Source organism: Eptesicus fuscus, chromosome 7 (assembly GCF_027574615.1).
Source record: "Eptesicus fuscus isolate TK198812 chromosome 7, DD_ASM_mEF_20220401, whole genome shotgun sequence".
Taxonomy (NCBI): Eukaryota; Metazoa; Chordata; class Mammalia; order Chiroptera; family Vespertilionidae; genus Eptesicus; species Eptesicus fuscus.
In genome coordinates this window covers 8,753,320-8,771,387 of record NC_072479.1, presented here as the reverse complement: position 1 = coordinate 8,771,387, position 18,068 = coordinate 8,753,320, and the positions used below count along the sequence as shown (strand labels likewise).

Sequence of the window (18,068 nt, the reverse complement as noted above, 5' to 3'; positions counted from 1 at the left end):
GAGAAAATAAGGAGCTTCACAGACAAAAAATGCTAAGGGAGTTTATCACTATCAAGCCAGCAATGCAAGAAATGCTAAAGGGACTGGTGTAAAAAGAAGAGAGAAAAAGGTAAGAAGGAACACAGGCACAAAAAAATAAAAATGGCTACAAACAAGTACCTTTCAATAATAACTTTAAACATAAATGGACTAAATGCTCCAATCAAAAGACATCGAGTGGCTGATTGGATAAAAAAACACGACACATATATTTGCTGTCTACAAGAGACCCACCTCAGAAAAAAAGGACTCATACAGATTGAAAGTGAAGGGATGGGAAAACATCTTTCAGGCAAATGGAAATGAAAAAAAAGCTAGGGTAGCAGTACTTATTTTTGACAAAATAGACCTCAAAGTAAAGGCCATAACAAAAGATGAGGAAGGCCACTTCATAATAACAAAGGGATCGATACAACAAGAGGATATAACCCTAATAAACATATATGCACCCAATGCAGGAGCACCCAAATACATTAAAAAAAAAAACTCCTGGAAGATATCAAGGGAGAGATCGACAACAATACAATCATAGTAGGGGACCTTAATACACCACTGACATCACTGGATAAGTCATCTAGACAAAAAATCAGGAAAGAAACAGCAATTCTAAATGACTCACTAGATCAGCTGGACCTAATTGACATCTTCAGAGCATTTCACCCCAAAGCCAAGGAATATACATTCTTCTCAAGTGCACATGGGACATTTTCAAAAATAGACCACATTATTGGGTCACAAACAAAGTCTCCCCAAATTCAAAAAGACTGAAATCATATCAAGCATTTTCTCAGACCACAATGACATAATATTAGAAATAAACTACAATAAAAACATTCCAAAAAATTCAAACACTTGGAAACTGAATAGCATGCTATTAAACAATGACTGGGTTAACAATGAGATCAAAGAAGAAATTAAAAACATCCTGGAGACTAATGACAATAAAAACACAACAATGCAAATACTATGGGACACAATGAAAGCAGTCCTGAGAGGAAAATTTATAGCTCTACAGGCCTACCTCAAAAAACAAGAAAAAATGGTAATAAATCATCTAACTCAACAACTCAAAGAATTAGAAAGAGAGCAACAATAAAAGCCCACAGTGAGCAGAAGAAAGGAAATAATAAAGATCAGAGCAGAAATGAATGACATAGAGACAAAAAAAAAAATACAAAAGATCAATAAAACCAAGAGCTGGTTCTTTAAAAGGATAAACAATATTGATGAACCTCTAGCCAGGCTCACCAAAAAGCAAACAGAGAGGACCCAAATAAACAAAATCAGAAATGAAAGAGGAGAAATAACAACAGACCCCATGGAAATACAAAGGATTATTAAAAAATACTATGAACAACTCTATTCTAACAAACTAGACAACCTGGAGGAAATGGACACATTCCTAGAAAAATACAACCTTCCAAAACTTACTCAGGAAGATACTAAAAATCTCAATAGGCTGATAACTATGAAAGAAATTGAAGCAGTCATCAAAAAGCTGCCAGCAAACAAAAGCCCGGTGCAAGAAGGCTTCACAGGGGAGTTTTACCAAACATTCAAGGAAGAACTAAAACCTATCCTCCTCAGACTATTCCAAAAAATTCAAGAGAAAGGAACACTTCCAAGCTCCTTCTATGAAGCCAGCATCACCCTAATACCAAAACCAGATAAAGATAACACAATGAAGGAGAATTACAGGCCAATATCCCTCATGAACACAAATGCCAAAATCCTCAACAAAATTCTAGCAAATCGAATCCAGCAGTACATCAGAAAGATCATACACATTGACCAAGTAGGATTTATCCCAGAGATGCAAGGATGGTACAATATTCGCAAATCAATAAACGTGATACATCACATAAACAAATTGAGAGATAAAAATCACATAGTCATATCAATTGATGGAGAAAAAGCATTTGACAAAATCCAACACACTTTCTTGATAAAAACTCTCAGCAAGGTGGGAATAGAAGGATCATACCCCAACATAATAAAAGCCATATATGACAAACCTACAGCCAACATCATACTCAATGGGAAAAAACTAAACTCATTTCCCCTAAGAACAGGAACAAGTCAGGGATGCCCACTCTCACCACTCCTGTTTGACATAGTACTGGAAGTATTAGCCACTGCAATTAGACAAGAAGAAGAAATCAAAGGCATACAAATTGGAAAAGAAGAAGTAAAGCTGTCCTTATTTGAAGATGACATGATACTGTACATAGAAAACCCTAAAGACTCCATCAAAAAATTATTAGACTTAATAAGTTAATTTGGCAGAGTAGCAGGATACAAACTTAATGCCAAGAAATCTATGGCTTTTCTATACACCAATAATGACCTTACAGAAAGAGAGACTATAAAAGCAATCTCATTTACCATCACACAAAAAAAAATTAAGATACCTAGGAATAAACTCAACTAAGGAGGTAAAGGACCTATACGCGGAAAACTACACAACACTGTAAAAAGAGATAGAGGAAGACATAAACAGATGGAAGAACATACCATGTTCATGGATTGGTAGAATCAACATCATCAAAATGTCCATACTACCCAAAGCAATCTATAAATTCAATGCACTTCCAATTAAAATACCAACGGCATATTTCACAGACATAGAACGAACTTTCCAAAAATTCATCTGGAATAAAAAAAGACCCCAAATAGCTAGAGCAATCCTGAGAAAGAAGAACAAAGTGGGAGGGATCTCAATACCAGATTTCAAGCTATATTACAAAGCCACTGTTCTCAAAACTGCCTGGTATTGGCACAAGAACAGACATATCGATCAATGGAATAGAATAGAGAACCCAGAAATCGATCCAAATCACTATGCTCAATTAATATTTGACAAAGGAGGCATGAACATACAATGGAGTCAAGACAGTCTCTTCAATAAATGGTGTTGGGAAAATTGGACAGATACATGCAAAAAAAATTAAACTAGACCATCAACTTACACCATACACAAAAATAAACTCAAAATGGATACAGGACTTAAACATAAGATGGGAAACCATAAAAATACTAGAGGAATCTATAGGCAGAAAAATCTCTGACATATGCCAAAAGAACTTCTTCACTGATACTGCTCCTAGGGCAATGGAAGCTAAAGAGGAAATAAACAAATGGGACTACATCAAAATAAAATGCTTTTGCTCAGCAAAGGAAACCATCAATAAAACAACAAGAAAGCCCACTGCATGGGAGAACATATTTGCCAATGATAGCAACGATAAGGGTTTAATCTCCAACATTTACAGGGAACTCATGCAGCTTAACAAAAAGAAGATAAACAGCCCAATCAAAAAATGGGCAACTGATCTAAATAGACACTTATCGAAAGAAGACAGAAGGAAGGCCAATAGACATATGAAAACATGCTCAAAGTCTCTAATCATCAGAGAGATGCAAATCAAAACAACAATGCGGTACCATCTCACACCTGTCAGGATGGCTATTATCAACAAGTCAACAAATGACAAGTGCTGGCGAGGATTCGGAGAAAAAGGAACCCTCGTGCACTGCTGGTGGGAATGCAGACTGGTGCAGCCACTGTGGAGAACAGTATGGAGTTTCCTTAAAAAACTGAAAATGGAACTCCCATTTGACCCAGTGATCTCACTTCTAGGAATATATCCCAAGAAACTAGAAACATCAATCAGAAAGGATATATGCACTCCTATGTTCATAGCAGCACAATTTACCATAGCTAAGATTTGGAAACAGCCTAAGTGCCCATCAGCAGATGAGTGGATTAAAAAACTGTGGTACATCTACACAATGGAATACTATGCTGCGGTAAAAAAGAAGGAGCTCATACCATTTGCAACAACATGGATGGAGATGGAGAACATTATGCTTAGTGAAATAAGCCAGGCAGAGAAAGATAAATATCACATGATCTCACTCATTTGTGGAATATAGTGAACAACATAAACTGATAGAAAAAAAATAGATCCAGAGACAGAGAAACATCAATCAGAACATCAAACCTCAGGGAAGAAATTGTGAGGTAACCAGAAACCCAAGAATGCCTGAGAACTCCTTTCTAGCCATGGTAGCAATCATCAGATGTACGGTAATATTACCTGGCAAAAATGGGGAAGTATTTTGGACTTATGCTCCTGACCCTTCATGGGTAAGACCCCTTACGTGGGCTGATCCCCTGACTAATGTAGTCACCAATAATGCCAAATACCTTGGTCATCCAGGAGGACCATGGGTGGGGCAAGAAAGTATAATTACACAGGGGTCTCCACCCAGCTTCCCTTTTGTATGACACAAAATCAAAACATCGCCGCTTTGTGTGTAAAATTAAAGAGAGTTTACTGGCTTGTGTGGACACCAAAGAAAGGGTGTCACTACTATTACTACTTTCCCCTGGGAGAAGTGCAGAAAATGTACCTAAGACCTTGTCTATACAAAAAGGAATGGACAGCCAGTTTGAAAGGGAATTGCCATGGCCTAGAGCAAAGAATATCCTTACATGATATTATTCTACAATGTCATTAAAATTTTTCCCAGATTTGGATTATCCCCATTACTTATAATAGTACCTCCCACCCTTGGGGATCAATAAAAAAAAATCATCTTTTTGGTGCTTGGAGACAAAGGTAACACATCTCTTGATATTTTAGAATTACAACAGCATAATATACAATTATCCCAAGCAAACTTACAAACTAATTCTTTTTTTAAAATATATTTTATTGATTTTTTACAGAGAGGAAGGGAGAGGGATATAGAGTCAGAAACATCGATGAGAGAGGAACATCGATCAGCTGCCTCCTGCACACCTCCTACTGGGGATGTGCCCACAACCAAGGCACATGCCCTTGACCAGAATCAAACCTGGGACCCTTGAGTCCGCAGGCCAACGCTCTATCCACTGAGCCAAACTGGGTAGGGCCAAACTAATTCTTTGAATGTCTGGCAGCAATTTAACCTTTTGCACTCGGATGTCGAGTGTGACTCGACACAGTTAGCATTAGAATAAAGGAATCGAGAAAAAAGCAAGCAAGTGCAAAGGGTTAAAAAGGACATGTAAGGATTTAATCCCTACCATTGTGTAGAGGGCCTCCTGGGAAGGCACCTGAGCATTCTATACTGGTCCCTCTTGACCTCTGGGCCAAGAGGAACCCTCTTCTCACAATCCAATTGCCCACAGCTGTTGCCTGAGCTTTCTGTTCATGTCGAGGTTGAAGCCTCATGATGACTGGTACCATGGATCTATCTCTTGCTCAGTGGGGCGATATTGACCCTCCCTGGAGAAGAAACCCGGATTCCCCAAGATATGTGATCAGTGCTGGGGCCCCACCAGCAGGCGAGGGGATCCCAAGGCAGGTGCTGGGCGTGGAGGCCACGGGGCATAGGCTACCAAGGAGACAGAACTGAACCTCACATCACCCTGCTTGGCCCCGGAGGATGGCTGGTTAGCCAGAGACGGGTAAGATTCCTCAGGGAAGGAACAACCTAAGACAGGCACAGTTGCAGAGGGGCCATCAGGAGAGAACTTGGGGGTCAACAGAGGTGGGGCACAGAACCTCACCCCCCCCCCAACTTTGCAGGGGCCTGAACACTCACCCCTTCTGAAGGAAGTCTCCTGCCCTGCCCCATGGCTGCTTAACTTCCCATGCCCAGCTCAAATCGGGACCCAGGTAACAGACAGAGACTTGGCCGACAGCAGCTGCCCTCTCACTCCAACAAGAATTGTTTAAGTTGTCTTGTACCCATGGTGTGAGGAAGTGGGTTTTTGACATCTAAATCCAGCCTACCACCAGGAATGCTCAGGGCCTACTCAAGAAGGCAAATAATCCTTTCCACTAATATTTACAGGGTGAAATAAGATTGTTGTTAGAGTAATAAATTTGACAGTAAAATAGTAGTCAAGTTTTCAGGCTAATTTAAATTGGCTAATTGAAACAAGCAAATATTCTAGAAAAATTAATTGTACTGGACAAAAAGCAGTTCCTAAAATGTTAACTAAATTTTTATTGGTAGTTCATCTCATGATAAAATTGCATAACTTGTAATGAACCTAAAGCAGTAATATTATAGTGCAAAAAATTAAAATTTAAAAGCTATCAAGACTACATTATAAAATTTTCAAAAGCCTCCTAATATTTAAATCAAGAAAGGGGGGGATAGTAGAAGAATATCATTTAAGGAAAAATATCCTGTAAGTAAATTACATCTAGAAAATTTGTACTTTAGAAAATTAATTGTAAGGCTAAAAACAAGACACCCATGAAAAACACACATGGTGTCAAAACAAGCCAGAGGAAAATCATTTGGGCAAAAAATGAAAAAGGTTCCCAAATCAATTTTATAGAAAATATTCCTTTATTAACTTTTGGTCAAGAATATGTTTGTATATTTTCAGAAAACAACTCCGAGACCATGTGGATTCCAGCAACAGAGAGGAATCATCAGGACTACTCCAGCCATGAAGACAGAAGAGAAGCAGTCCAGAGATGGAAGACGCTGATGTCGCCTTGCCATAATAGCAGTTAGCAGCTGTGCGTCACTGCAGGTTGCCCAGGACCAAAACAGAGAGGGTTGGACCTGCATTACCACCATTTGTCCACCATCCAGAACTGAAATATCATTGCTGACATGTACACATAAGGAACTGTTTGACATTGAAATTGGGTCTCAAAAGAACTGTTGGCCCAGAAAGAAACTCACTACAGACTGATTCATTTGCCTTTCAGCATAACCATTATTACTTGTCTCATTTATAAGTATATTTCTAGTAGCACATGATCTCACTCATCTAGGGGAACTGATAAACAACATAGACTGATGAACAAGAAGAGACCCAGAAACAAGGAGGCATGGATCAGACTGTCGGGCCTCAGAGGGAGGGTAGGGGAGGGTGGGGATAAAGGGAAGAGATCAACCAAAGGACTTGTGTGCATGCATATGAGCCTAACCAGTGGTTAAGGACAACAGGGGGGTGGGGACATGCGTGGGGAGGGATGTGGGATGGGAATGGGGGGATGAGGACAAATATGTGATACCTTAATCAATAAAGAAATTTAAACAAAAAAAAAGAAAAGAAAAAAAAAGATTTTTTGTCTTTAACATTTGCCATTTTAATTATGATGTGCCTTGGTGTGGGTCTCTTTGGGTTCATCTTGTCTTCCAAATTGCTGATTTTATTTATTATTATTTTTTTTAAATATATTTTATTGATTTTTTACAGAGAGGAAGAGAGAGGGATAGAGAGCTAGAAACATCAATGAGAGAGAAACATCGATCAGCTGCCTCCTGCACAACCCCCACTGGGGATGTGCCTGCAACCAAGGTACATGTCCTTGACCAGAATCGAACCTGGGACCCTTGAGTCCGCAGGCCGACGCTCTACCCACTGAACCAAACTGGTTTCGGCCCAAATTGCTGATTTGATACTCTGATTCATCTAGTCTGCTGTTGATTCCTTCTTGTGTATTCTTCACTTTTGACTGCTTATTTTTTATGGTTTCCGTGTCATTTTTCATATTTGCTATCTCTTTGTTGAAGAGCATCCTTATAACCATAATTTTGAACTTTATATCCGGTACATTGCCTGCCTCCATTTAATTTAGTTCTTTTTCTGCGGATTTCTATTGTTCTTTCATTTGTCTCCCCATTTTAAATGACTCTTTGTATTTGTTTCTGGGTATTAGGTAGATTGCTCTTTCTCAGTCTTGTTAAGATGGCCTTATGTAGTAGATGCCCAGTGGTACAATCTCCCCAATCAACTGAGCTAGGTGCTCCAGGAATGTCCCTTGTGTGGGATATGTAAGCTCATCTGATGTAGTTTAGTTGTGATTGCTGTTGGTTATCCACTGGCCCAGAGGCTCACTGACTGTGAGGACTGCCCCAACCATAGTGTATAAGCTGCTGTGTAGAGGCTGACTCACAAAGAGGAATTGTCTCAGCATGTCTCGTGCCTGCCAAGATCTCCCTTTGGGTGTGCCACTTATGGAACTAATCAGGTCATGCTCTGGTTTGGTCTAAAGTCAGCCACCATGTGTGTTGGTTCTGGGACCTCTTGAGATGGGCTCTGGTGCAGGTCAATGTGAGACACTGTGACCAGGCTGGGCTACCTCCTTGATAACCTTCCAAAAAAAGAGTACAATGCAGGTGCAAGCTAGTCATAGTCAACAGAATTCCCCTGCTTGGTGCAAGCTTGGCAGGGTGTGGCCAAACTGACTTGGGAGAATGGGGCTAGTGCTTCTACTCAGGCTGATGCCAGTGGGGGAGCGGGGGGAGAGAAGGGAGGGAATGATGGGTGTTGCCAGCCAAACACATGGAAAAATTGGCCCTTGCTCTAAAGCCACTACACTCAAGACTCTCCCTGTGCAAAATGTCTCTGACACCCCAAGTCTACCTAAACCTCCCCAAGAGCCTTCCAAGAAAGTCTGCAACTCAAGCCCAGGCTGGGCGCAGCTAGCTGATTCCTCCACAGAGTGGGAGCTTGGCAGGGTGAGACAACAGGAAGTCAGGAGTATGTAGCTAGTGCATTCACCCAGGCTGAGGCATTATGGAGGGAAGTACTCAAATGAGGTGTTATGAAGGGAAGTACTCAGGAATGATGACATCTGAGAGCAGCATGGGAGAGGGATTCAACACAGGAATGCTGGCAGCTGAAACTCCAGCCTTCTCCCCAAAACCACAGAACCCAATCTCTCCCTGTGTGACTTCAGTCTACTCTGAGCTGCCATTCCTCTGCTGGAGCCCAGGGTAAGTGCCTGAGGATGAGGGCACCTGGGTTTCTAGCAGCCTACCACCTCACTCTGCTGGACAGAATCCCCATTAATTTTCACAGCCAGATGTTATGTAGGCTCTTCTTCCCGGCACTTGTGCTCTAGGCTGGGAAGCCAGGCATAGGGTTGAGAGCTCTCACTCCTCAGGGGGAACTTATGCAGCTGAGATAGCCCTCCATATTCTCACCTGCACATTGGTTCAGGGTCAGCCCATTTTGAGTCTCTACCTTTCCTAAAAGTCTCAGTATGCTTTCTTATATAGATCTGTAGTTATAAGACTTCTGTTCAGCTAGACTTCAGTTGGTTATTCAGGTTTATTGTTCTATAATTTAGTTATAATTTTGATTTGGTCCTGGGAGAAGGTGAGTGTAACTTCTATCTACTTTGCTGCCATCTTGGATCTCTCACTTCAAATATTTTATTTTAGTTGTTAATCTAATTTATTTAATATTTTTTAAGAAAGGAGAACAGAATGGGATTCATATTTACTTAATATACTTGCATGCAATAATAATCTTGAAAGGCAGTTTATATTGGAATAGTTTTGTCCTTAAACTTCTAAGTAACTCAGAAAAAAATAAACAAGAAATTTAAGAATAAACCTAATAATCAGTCACTACTGAAAATACTGTTTCTTTTTATAGCAAACAACATATGAGAGAGAGTCTACTTTTTCTAGAATTAAAATTTTAGAACAAAAAACTTCAGGTTATACAATGAAAACACTGGAAAATATGCAGTGAAAAAATAAATATATCAACAACTCACAAACTTTATCAGAGTTTCTAACCTAGTATAACAAAGTAGTGGATTTAAAGGAACCCCGATGAATATGACTAAACTACTATTTGAATCATTATCACAAAGATTCAGGCTGTCCAAGTAATAATCAGAAAGAGTTACAAATACCCCTAAATGAAATTCAGATGACTAAATCCTTATTCAGTGATATTTTTAAAACATATAATGTTTTCCTATATATACATTCCCCCAAAATATAACACATTCACTTCTTTCTCTTACACCTCAGCAGAAGTTAAAATGGCAAAATCTTTGAGAGAAGGGACTTGTAGTACATTTATTTTATTTATCTTACAGTGACTGGCACTGTATACAATACTCATTATAACCGTTCAATAAATGTCAACTCCCACAACCACATCAAAATTACAACTAAAATACAGAATAACCATCATTCAGAACCATCTGAAAGCTGGCTGAATGGAAGTCCTACAACTAGAGAAGTAAAGAAGAAAGCACATTGAGACTGATAAGAGAGGTGGAAGGGCACAACGAGCTGGTCTGACACCCACATGTGCTGGTTTTTTTTTAATCAGGAGGGTTATCACCTCTGTGGAGGCTTTCCATGTGGAACAAGGGGTCCCAGCCCCACACCAGACTGCCAGCCCATTGTCCCGGAGCTGAGAAGAGAAGTTCCAGCAACTATGGCTGTAAAAACCAGCAGGGATTGTGGCTGAGAGGCACGGAGGCTGATGGAGACCCAGGTGTTCCATTTAAGGGCTGGCACACAAACTTACTCAGACTCCCAGCACTAGGCAGCTTTTGGGGGACCCAGGGACATGCAGAGAGGAACTAGACTGTCTAGCATCAGCACAGGAACTTGGGGGTGACTTACTCCCAGACGGGGATGCTCACAAAGTCATTGTTCCTGAGCTGGGACCTCTACTGGCAGTCATATCTGAGTCTCCATCAGCCTGGAGCAACACTTTTCTCCTTCCTGGGGATTTCCTGAGACCCTGTCCCATCCAATTTTCAGCCCCACCAAAGCTGTTTGCAACAATTTTTCCATATGAATCGCCTATCCTGGCTCAGGCTTCAGACTTTGTTAAAATCTCTCAAACAAGCTGCAGCTAGTGACAGTGTGCCCCAAACCTGTCAATAAAAGGCCCAAGACCAGGCACTAGCATCAGCCTGCCTTGCTCCACAGATGGGCCTCACATGAGCAATTCCAAGCCCAATGCAAAGAACAAATAGCAGCTATCTATAGATCTCTCTGAAGCTCCTGGCAGGTAGCCCCAGGTAGTGGCTGATTTTGCACCTCCCTGGAGGCCCTAGAGCCAGTGCACCCAGTGGAAAGCTTCAGACCACGGCAGGTTACAACTCTACACATCCACAAGCAATACATTCAACAGACACACTAGTGGGCACCAAAGCCCCACTGAAGCAAGTCCTGCTCCATAGGGTGTTCCCTTCACAGTAGCTCTCCAACTGTAGTCACAGCTGGTCCTCACAGCCAATTGGCTTGGAGGTCAACTCCTCCCAGTGATGCCAAAAGCAATCAAGGCTCAACTACAAGATTGTGCACACAGCCCACATAGGGGCATACCTAGAATGCCCAGCTTGGGTGACTGGGGAGGCTGAGCCACTGGGCCCTACAGGACTGCTACACAAGGCTACTCTACCAATTCTAGGAGACACAGCAGCTCTACCTAATACACTGAAAGAAAAACAGGAAAGCAGCCAAAATCTGGAGTCAAAGAAACATGTCACAGATGAAAGAAATGGAAGCAAGCAAACTACTTGATACAGAGTTCAAAACCATGGTTATAAGGTTATTCAAGGATCTTCATGAAAATTTCAAGTATCTTAGTGAAAATGTCAAAGACATGAAAAAGGACCAGTCAAAAATTAAGCATACACTAACTGAAATAAAAAATAATTTACAGGGATTCAACAGCAAAGTAGAGGATTTTAAGAATCAAATCAACAATTTGGAATATGAGGAATCAAAACACACCCAATCAGAAGAGCAAAAAGAAAAAATATTAAATATGAAGACAGTGTAAGGAGCCTCTGGGATAACTTCAAGTGTACCAACATTCACATTACAGGGGTGCCAGAAGGAGAAGAGAGAGAGCAAAATATTGAAAACCTATTTGAAGAAATAATGACAGAAAACTTCCCCTACCTGATGAAAGAAATAGACTTACAAGTACAGGAAGCACAGAGAGTCCCAAACAAGAGGAACCCAAAGAGACCCCTACCAACACACATCATAATTAAAATGCCAAGGGTTAAAGACAAAGAGAGAATTTTAAAAGCAGCAAGAAAAAAGCAGTTAAGTTACCTACAAGGGAGCGCCCACACGACTGTCAGCTGATTTCTCAACAGAAACTTTCCAGGCCAGAAGGGAGTGGTGGGAATTATTCAAAGTGATGAATAGTAAGGACCTACATCCAAGATTATTCTACCCAGCAAAGCTCTTATTTAGCATTTAGGGTCAGAAAAAGAGCTTCATAAACAAAGCAAAAAAGCTAAAGGAGTTCAAAACCACCAAACCAGTATTACATGAAATGTTTGTGGACAAAAAAGGGGCCACATGGTAACCTGACAAGCTCAGGGAAGGCCTGCAGGGTGGTCTTGCAAACTCAAAGACTTAAAGTAACCACAAAGGTTGGTCTGAAATTAAAACTTTAACTAAAAGCAGTTATGGTAGGTAGTCACGTCCTAGGCCAGTATCTTCCCTGACAAAGGTCAATCTTTGCCTTAACTGAGCCTACTGTCTTTTTGCATCCACAATAACATATCATTGTAACGTCAAAGTAACTTTCCTTTATCCAGACACTGTCAAAGCACAGGCACTGCTCTTCAGAGACCACAAATCCCCTCATTGTTATTAATTGCTGACTGTTAATTATCCTATATCTGCCTAAGTAAAAGAAGTATGTGTCTATAATTTTACTTTTTATCCAATCCCAGAGGTTTCCCCACTTTGCTTTTTCCTGCCTCCCTAATCTATCACCAGTGGAGTTCATGTAATCCACTTACATCTCCTTTTTTGATTGTAATGTATAAAACAAGGTAAAAACAAAACAAAACACCATTCTCCAGAGCATTACCCCAATACATTGAGATTCTGCTTCCCAGCAATTGTCGACAGTGTGGCTCAAATAAACTCACAAAAATTTTTTACAGGTTTGAATGTATATTTATGTTAATACTAGTGGCCCGGTGCATGAAATTCGTGCACAGGGTGGGGGTCCCTCAGCCTTCAGCCTGGCCTGCACCCTCTCACAATCCGGGACCGCTGGCTCCTAACTGCTCACTTGTCTGCCTGCCTGATCACCCCAACCACTCTGCCTGCCAGCCTAATCACCCCCTACAGCCCCCCTCGCTGGCCTGCTTGCCCCCAACTGGCCCCCCTGATGGCCTGCTCACCCCCAACTGCCCCCTGATGGCCTTCTTGCCCCCAACTGCCCCCCTTGCCAGCCTGATCACCCTCAACTGGCCCCCTGCCAGCCTGCTCACCCCCAACTGCACCCCCCTGCCAGTATGATCGCCCGCAACTGCCCCCCCACTGGCCTAATTGCCCCCAATTGCCCCCCCTGCTGGCCTGCTCACCCCCAACTGCCACCCACTGCCAGCATGATCGCCCCCAACTGCCCCCCCCCCCGCTGGCCTGCTCACCCCCAACTTCCCCCCCTGACAGCCTACTTACCCCCAACTTTCCCTCCTGCCAACCTGATCACCCCCAATGGCCCTCACCTGCTGGCCTGATCACCCTTAACCACCTCTGCCTCAGCCCTGCCACCATGGCTTTGTCTGGAAGGATATGGGGAAGGTCTCCCAGTCTAATTAGAATGTTACCCTTTTATTAGTATAGATGTTGAAGGATATTGTCCAAGAAGAGAAAGAAGAGGACGAAGAGGAAGAGGAGGAAGTGGGGGGAAAAGGAAGAGGAGGAGGAGGAAGAGGACAATGGGAATGGGGAGAAAGGGAGGAGGGGGAGGGTCAAGCAGGAGGAGGAGGAGGAGGAGGGGGGGGAGGAGGAGAAGGAGGAGAAGGGAAAGAAGAGATAAAAAATATGAACAATAACCAATGGATAGAGACACTAGGGGGGTGAGAGCATGTGCCAGGGGGTGGGGGTGGCCAGGGAGAGGTCAATAGAGGAAAAAGGAGACATATGTAATACTACATATAATATTTTAAACAATAAAATAAAACTTAAAAAATATGAACAATAAAATGGCAAAAAATACATATATATCTAAAAATCAAAATAAACTAACAAATCTAATGAATAAAATAAACTGATGAATAAAATAGAATCAGAGACATGGAAGCATGGAACAGACTAATGAATATCAGAGGGAAGGGGGTAGGGGGGATGGGAAGAGATTAACCAAAGATCTTATATACATACTAGAGGCCCAGTGCACAAATTTGTGCAAAGGTGGGGTCCCTCTAGGTGGCCTGCAGGGATCGGGCTGCAACCCGCAGTCCAACACCGCCTGCAGCTCCTACCTGCTGCTCCCGCTCATCCCGACCCCACTGTCCATACTGTGGGCTCATGCCCAATCAGTTCTGGTCAGGAGAGGCTCACTCTGCCACAGCAGCACTCACCAGCCATGAGCCCTGCATCTGGTGCCTCCCAAAGAGTGTGGTCTACAGGATTGGGCTGAAACCAGCTCTCCAACATCCCCCGAGTGGTCCTGGATTGCAAGAGGGCACAGACCAGGCTGAGGGACCCCACCAGTGCACAATCGGGTCGGGGAAGGACCGCAGGAGGGTTCCAGGGCATGTCTGGCCCATCTCACTCAGTCCCAATCAGCCGGACCCTGGCAGCAAGCTAACCTACCAGACAGAGCATCGGCCTCCTGGTGGTCAGTGCACATCATAGTGACTGGTTGACCAATCGACTGTCTGCCCCCCGGTGGTCAGTGCATGTCATAGTGACTGGTTGACCACTTGTCTTCTTCCTGGTGGTCAGTGCACATCATAGCGAGTGGTTGAACAGCCTTAGCATATCATTAGCATATTATGCTTTGATTGGTTGTTCAGTTGTTCTGCCGTTCGGTCTATTTGCATATTACCCTTTTATTATATAGGATTATTATATAGGACTAGAGGCCCAGTGCATGAAATTCGTGCACTGAGGGGGTGTCCCTCAGCCCAGCCTGCACCCTCTCCAATCTGGGACCCCTTGGGGGATGTCTGACTGCTGGTTTAGCCCCAATCCCTGCCTAAACCAGCAGTCAGACACCCCTCTCACAATCCAGAACTGCTGGCTCCTAACCATTCACCTGCCTGCCTGCCTGATTGCCCCTAACCACTTCTGCCTGCCAGCCTGATAGCCCCCTAACTGCTCCCCTGCTGGCCTGAGTGACGCCTAACTGCTCCCCTGCCAGCATGATTGACACCTAACTGCTCCCCTGCCTGCCCAATCACCCCCAACTGCCCTCCCCTGCCAGCCATCTTGTGACAATGTGGAGGTGGCCATCTTGTGGCGGCCATCTTGTGACAATGTGGGGGCGGACATGTTGTGGTGGCCATCTTGTGATGACGTGGTTTGACCATCTTGTGATGACGTTGGGCAGCCATCTTGTGACGATATGGGGGCACCCATCTTGTGACGACGTGGGGGTGGCCATCTTGTGATGCAATGGGGCTGGCCATCTTGTGACATGAGGGCATGAGGGTCCATTTGCATATTACCTCTTTATTATATAGGGCTAGAGGCCTGCACCCTCTCGCAATACGGAACCACTGGCTCCTAACCGCTCACCTGCCTGCCTGCCTGATCACCCTAACTGCTCTCCCCTGTCAGCCTGATCGCCCTAACTGCTCTCCCCTGCCAGCCTGATCCCCATAACTGCCTAACTGCTCTCCCCTGCTAGCCTGATCCCCCCTAACTGCCTAACTGCTCTCCCCTGCTGGCCTGATCCCCCTAACTGCTATCCCTTATCAGCCTGATCCCCCTAACTGCTATCCCCTGTCAGCCTGATCCCCCTAACTGCCTAACTGCCACCTTCTCCCTTCTTCCTTCTCACGCAGCGCCGCCCTTCTCTCTTCTCCCTTCTCCCACAGCGCCAGCCTTCTCCCTTCTCCATTCTCTCGTAGCACCGCCTTTTCCCTTCTGCCTTCTCCCTTCTGCCTTCTCCTACAGTGCCTTCTCCTGCAGCCTCTGCAAAAGGGACCATGGAGCTGGACCGTCCCTCACAGCCGTAGCTGCCAGCCCTCGGCCATTGCAGCTGCTGTGGCTTTTTCTGGAAGGATGTCTGGAAGATGTCTACCCTAATTAGCATATTACCCTTTTATTAGTATAGACTAGAGGCCCAGTGCACGAAATTCGTGCACGGAGGGGGGCTGTCCCTCAGCCCAGCCTGTACCCTCTCCAATCTGGGACCCCTCGAGGGATGTCCGACTGCCCTTTTAGGCCCGATCCCTGGGATCGGGCCTAAAAGGGCAGTCGGACATCCCTCTCACAATCCAGGACTGCTGGCTCCCAACTGCTTGCCTGCCTGCCTTCCTGATTGCCCCTAACCGCTTCTGCATGCCAGCCTGATCACCCCCTAACCACTCTGCTGCCAGCCTGTTTGCCCCCAACTTCCCTCCTCTGCCGGCCTGGTCACCCCTAACTGCCCTCTCCTGCAGGGTTGATCACCTCCAACTGCCCTCCCTTGAAGGCCTGGTCCTTCTCAACTGCCCTCCCTTGCAGGCCGGGTGCCTCCCAACTGCCCTCTCCTGCTGGCCATCTTGTGGTGGCCATCTTGTGTCCACATGGGGGCAGGATCTTTGACCACATGGGGGCAGCTATATTGTATGTTGCAGTGATGATCAATCTGCACAGTACTCTTTTATTAGATAGGATAGAGGCCTGGTACAGGGGTGGGGGCCAGCTGGTTTGCCCTGAAGGGCGTCCCAGATCAGATGGGGTTTCCCTTGAGGTGTGGGGCAGCCTGAGCGAGGGGCCTGTGGTGGTTTGCAGGCGGGCCACGCCCCCTGGCAACCCAAGCGGAGGCCCTGGTATCTGGAATTTATTTTCCTTCTACAATTGAAACTTTGTAGCCTGGAGCAGAGCCAAGCCTGGGGCTCCCTCCGAGGGCCCACAGCCATTTGTGTTGGGGTTATAATTGAAACTTTGTTGCCTTAAGCGGGTAGGCCCGGCCAGGGTGTGTGGAAAGCTTTGCTTCCCCTGTTGCCGGCAGCAACCCTGGCCTGCTCTCTCAAGCTCCATTCTGCCGCCATTTTGTTTGAATTTGTTTACCTTCTATAATTGAAACTTTGTAGCTTGAGTGGAGGCTTAGGCCTGCAACGGCTGGCAGAAAGCTTGGCTTCCTCTGTTACCTAGGAAACCTTGTTCTCTGTGGCTGTAGCCATCTTGGTTTGGGTTAATTTACATACTCGCTCTGATTGGATGGTGGGCATGGCTTTGTGGGCGTGGCTTGTGGGTGTGTCGGAGGTATGGTCAATTTGCATATTTCTCTATTATTAGATAGGATATGCATTACCTATGGACACAGACAGCAGGGTTTGGTGAAGGCCTGGGGCAAGGCAGGAACCAGGTGGAGGAGGGCAATGGGGGGGTGGGGAAGTGGGACATCTGTGATACCCTCATCAATAAAGGTTTAAAAATAATAATAATAAAAGCAGCTCAGGGCTTGTCACTCACTTCCTTCAATGCTCCACAATGCCTTTTCTTCTTTGTCTGAATTATTTAAACTAATGCTTCAAAGCCCAACTTGGCTATTCCCTTCCATGACACCCTTAGTCTTGGTGGCACTTCTCCTACTATGTTTTCATTATACCCAGAGTTTATTTACCACAGAAATTATAATGTATTGAAATTGTCTGTTAAGTTGCCTGCTTCCCATCTAGATCAGTGGTTCTCAAACTTTTTGGTCTCAGGATCTTTATATAACCTTAAAAATTATTTAACTTCAAAGATCTCGTGTGTGTGTGTGTGTGTGTGTGTGTGTGTGTGTGTGTAGTACAGCTATCAATATTTATCATCAGAAATTAAAACTGAGAATATTTAAAAATATTAATCGACTTTAAAGTGACAATGAATCCATTATTTGTTAATGTAAATAACATATTATGAAAATAACAATGATTTTCCTAATAAAAAATATTAGTAAGAAGAATACATTTCTTTTTACATTTTTGCAAATCTCTTTCATGTGTGACTCCATAGAGAATAGCTAAATTCTCATATCTGCTTCTGCTTTCCATCTATTTATTGTATCTTACATGTCTTGTAGCCTCTGAAAAACTCTACTGTACACTTGTAAGAGAATGAAAGTGAAAAAGGTAAATAATGTCTTAATATTGTTATAAAAATAGTTTAGTCCTTGCAGTCCTTTTTAAAAAGGATCTGAAAGAGCCCTGGGACCCCAGAGCACTTCTCTAGAACCTTTGCTCTAAGTAATAAATTATTTAAAGGCGATGGCATTCCTTTTCTTTTTACCCTCACAACCTAAAATGGTGCACGTTTCATAACAAGTATACAGTAAGTGCTTT

General features: G+C 43.7%; 1 protein-coding gene across 6 annotated transcripts in view; it reads right to left on the bottom strand.

Annotated features, from left to right (window-relative positions):
* KATNAL1 (katanin catalytic subunit A1 like 1) overlaps positions 1-18,068 on the bottom strand; it is a 165,620-nt gene that overhangs the window by 72,794 nt on the left and 74,758 nt on the right. The gene's annotated exons all lie outside the window — the stretch shown is intronic.